Source organism: Nomascus leucogenys, chromosome 13 (assembly GCF_006542625.1).
Source record: "Nomascus leucogenys isolate Asia chromosome 13, Asia_NLE_v1, whole genome shotgun sequence".
Taxonomy (NCBI): Eukaryota; Metazoa; Chordata; class Mammalia; order Primates; family Hylobatidae; genus Nomascus; species Nomascus leucogenys.
In genome coordinates, this window is record NC_044393.1 from 97,249,382 (window position 1) to 97,254,243 (window position 4,862).

The window sequence follows — 4,862 nt, forward strand, 5'->3', positions numbered from 1 at the left end:
AGCCTGGCCAAACCCAGTTCCTTTTCTCCAGATGAAGGTTGGGCTTGTGTGTCTTTCCTATAGTGCTGGAGACTTCTCTATATCTCGTGTAAAGAGCTACCTGGAAAAAAAAGCCATATCATCCTAATGTCAGAGGCGTTTGAACCACAGCGACTCCATCTTGAATAAGAGCTGGGTAAAATGAGGCTGAGACCCACTGGGCTGCATTCCCAGAGTTAAGACATTCTAAGTCACAGGATGAGATAGGAGGTTGGCACAAGATACAGGTCATAATGACCTCGCTGATAAAACAAGTTGCCGTAAAGAAGCTGGCCAAAACCCACCAAAACCCAGATGGTCACGAGAGTAACCTCTGGTCATCCTCACTGCTACACTCCCACCAGTGCCATGACAGTTTACAAATGCCATGGCAATGTCAGGAAGTTACTCTATATGATCTAAAAGGGGGAGGCACGAATAATCCACCCCTTATTTAGCATGTAATCAAGAAATAACCATAAAAATGAGCAACCAGCAGCCTTCGAGGCTGCTCTGTCTGTGGAGTAGCCATTCTTTTATTCCTTTACTTAATAAAGTTGTTTTCGCTTTACTCCATGAACTCACCCTGAATTCTTTTTTGCGCAAGATCCAAGAACCCTCTCCTGGGGTCTGGATCTGGATCCCTGTCCAGTAACACTAAGATCAACCGATAACTTATTGATCTGGAATTGTGAGTGTGAGGTGGTTTGGAAGGATAATTCATCTAAAGCACTTAGCATCAGAGAGCTCAAGTAGATATCAGTTTTTTAAATTACAATACAAATATTCCAGGCAGGGGCTGTTACTGCTCTGGCAGAGACAGACGCATCCACTGCTGAAGGAGGAAGTAGGAAGCCCGCCGTTAGGAGAATGGTCTCTTAGCCAGAACAGAAGGGACAAGGGGAGGGGAAGGGGCTCTCCCAGGATGGGCAAGAGAAAGATGGAGCACAGCAGCTGCTCAGTTGCTCCTTGAGGACCCCACCCTGATAGCCTGAAGGCAGCTGTTTTCAGTCCCCAGGAGGCCTACAGACCAGAGCCCAGAATAGACACCAGGCTGCTTGGGGCAGTCTAATCCCATGGAGGGTTTTAACCCTAATGTTGCAGAGCCCATGTGTCTTTCCACCATGCCACTGCCATCCATGCAGCAATCAACACAGAAGGAAAGGGTCAAAAGTTGCTCTTGGAGCTTTGCATTTGCACATGGGTGTTTCTAAGTCAGATGCTAATTAATGCTTGGGGTGCTGCCAAAACCTTGTTTCTGAACTATTTTCTAGACCCTTTAAATTCATCAGTATAGACATAATGACGATAAACATTTTTATAGTAGACTTTCACACAAGACAAAGATCAAAGGCATGTGTAATCGATGATAAAAGGAAGTGTTTCAAGTGATAAAAAAGAGTCACTCTCAAGTATATCTTGGTGTTGATTTTATTTTTAATAGCTCAGCTATGAGACTGTGACTTTGTGCATATACTTAAAACAGAGCTAACATTGGAAGCCTCTAACTTCACAGTTAGAGGCTCTTCATGCCCAAAGCACCTCCAACCATCCAAGCCATGATGGCACACATTCTGCTGTTCCATCCCTTTTCTGAAGGCTTAGATTTACAGAAGTCGTCCTGAGAGTCCTTGGCACTATGCTTATAATTTGGACTTTGAACATCACGTGAACTCTGGCACCTGGTTATGGGGGTGCAGTATCCACAGCCCCCAGTGGGAATTATGGCATTTCTCTTTTGTGGCATACAATACCAAATAATTAGGCTTTTTCTGTGAAAATAAACTGCTTTTAATACATGTATTATTAAACCAATAAAGCATTAATATTTACTAATTACTAATTTAAGCAAAGTAAAACCTGTTTCAGAGTAAGGGAAAAGCATGCAGAAACACACATTGCTATGAGCTGTTGATAAACAAGGCTTAATATAATCCTGGTTTTCCCCATTCTATCTTAAAGGGAAATCTCAAACTCTTGCTTTCATAAACAAAACTTTGTAATTTGAAAGAGTCCAGGTTTTTATAATGATCACATTCCTTAAAATTAAACGACAGTTTTCACTTTTCTTAAAGGGAAAAGCGTTCAAAACTTTCTCACAGAGAAAAAGCATTGATTTTCCTCTGAGTTCCTCCCATGCACTGTCTTGATCACTGCCAACTCAGTTCCTTCTGTATTCTGTGCACGTGGAATACACTGTTTTCTGCTTAATGAGTTATTTGCAACCCCATCCCCAGCCACACCTCAGTTCCATGAGTGTTCGTGGCTCAATGACCTAGGGACCCCAAGCATTCACCATAAATAAGGCTGTTTACTGACCTATTTTTACTAGGACTGCTGAGATACGCTGAACCCTGGCGGGGGCGGGAGTCGGGAGGATTGAAGGTACACTTCTCCCTAGCACCATCAGTCATTGTTCAGATATTTAAATTTCACAAACAGAATCAATGGCCTGCTGGGGACATTGTCACTTACACCGAGCAGGGCCATCTGTCGCAGCACTGGCATTTTCAGGCATTTTAGATGACCGCATTGCGGGATCTCTTTCTTTGTTCATGGATTTCAGGATGAAGTCCTCCAATGGGGCTTCATGACTGACCAAGGTTTGAAACTGATAATGTCCCCACATGGGGACTTGCTGATGAGGCTGCATTCACAGCAATTAGAAGATAATCTGGTGTAAAAACTATCCGGAGAGCGAGGGGCACAGAATCCCTGAGCTCAGATTGGGCGGGGGAAGAGAAAGCCAGATCTCCTTTCTCGAGGTAGAGTTTTCCACTTTTCCCTAAGGAGTCGTCTCAGCGGCCGGCCACTCAGCTGCAACGTGCAGAAATCTCACTGCCCGATGTGCTAATCACAGAATTGCACAGGTACTCCCTGAATCCAACTTGGGTTATTAAAACAACAATGAGGCTTATGCATTTGGCTCTGTTCACCCCCAGGGTGACCAGCTGGTCACCTCACTCCACACCCCAAATCCAGGGGATTCATTCATTGTCTAGGAATAACTTCTTCCACCTTGGGAATTCTCTGATTTACTCTTACCTAGGTCCACTCGTCTTGATCAAAATGTGAGGCATCCCTAACTTAAGGTTTTGACTTTTAAGAGGCAGTCGAGGAAATAATATTATGAGGTCTATTTCTCTAGTGGTCAAAGACAGATAAGTAAAAAGGCAAAGCTAGAGTCCGAATGTATGGCTGCAGGTTCAAGATTCCAGGCCAAGTTCTTGGAACTCCAGCACCTCTAGACTCACCAGCCCCACCAGCCCCTCCAACCCCACCAGCCCCTCCGGCCCCTCCAGCCCCTCCGCCCTCCAGCCCCTCCAACCCCACCAGCCCCTCCAGCCGCACCAGCCCCACCAGCCCCCAACCCCACCCCCCCCCCCCCCCCCCCCCCCCCCCCCCCCCCCCCCCCCCCCCCCCCCCCCCCCCCCCCCCCACCCCCCCCCCACCGCCCCTCGGCCCCACCAGCCCCTCCCGCCCCACCAGCCCCTCCGGCCCCTCCAGCTCTGCCGCAGGAAATCCTGCCTCAGGGCATCATGATGCACCACCCAAGGAAGTATTTGCAGAAAAAAGAGATTCCACCGTTGCCTTCCCTCAAGGGTGTTGTTGAGCCCATTAAGCTTTTCCCCAGCAGTACACAGAGTCATCTTAGGGATTCTGGTGGGAAAATATCCCAAATTCTGCTTCCTTATGCTTCACCACATCACCCTAGGGCACACACACTAATCAAGAACAGCCCGGGGCATCCTGTCACCCCCCACGGTGCACCTGCAAACTGGCTTTTACAGCAACCCTGTCTTCCAAATGGGTCCGTAGCTTTCTAGGCATCTTTTGTAAAGCTAACCTGTTTGGTATTACCCAGAAATGCTAACATTTCTACCACTTTAACTAATCTTAAGACATTAAATCACACTCCATGATACTGCTGACAACAAACAGCATTTTAACCAGTAATTTACGATAAAAAGATTTTCTATCAGTGGACTAAGCCCTTCCCTGGTGATTTAAGAAACTGCCAGCCTCGATGAAGACTCTTCCATCAATTCCTCATCATTATAAAAGAAACAATGGAGGAAAAACTCATCCAATTAAGTGACAATTCCAATGTGTAAATCTTGTAATATTTTTTGCATTTGTGATATGGGTTCTACACTAAAAACGCAACTTGTCTAAACTGAATGAGATGAAAAATCCTGAAAAAGGATGTTATCCTCAATATTTTGTTTGTGCCTGTTGGTTTAGTAAACTCGCAACCACTTTTTCATCCTTCCCCCCCAACCCCCCCCGCCCCCACAAAATGTTTCTCATTATGACCTGAGACATTAATTCTGATTGTAGAGGTTTTAGATCATTTCTTCTAGGTGTTAATCAGTTCTGGCCATATGGTGAGGGTGAGGTAATCATTATTGCTTTACAATGAATGCCCTTAATTACTTTTTCAGTAGTAATATTAGTCCTTCTGTTTATTTGGGTACCTAAGAGCTGCAGGCAACGTGATCTGAATTACATGGAGGACAAGCTCCAGCTGACTTTCTGTAAACTCACATTAGGATTCTAATATGCGATGACAGGAGCAGGTGGGGATAATGAGCTGGCGGAAGGGGCTGCCTATCACACTGTCCGGTGGCCCCTCCTTCACCCCCACTTTGCCTCAGGCATTTTCTACTTAGCTGTGACCTTGCTTGTGCTGATGCCAATCCAGTGGTCAGGAGCGAGGCACTCAGCCTGTGTCTGAACCCTCTTCCTGACCCTGGGGATCCGTGCGACTTGGTCTTAGATACTGGTGGTGAAGCACTGCTCTCCTTGACAGCATCCAGGAAAGGTAATTTACCTTTGCCAAA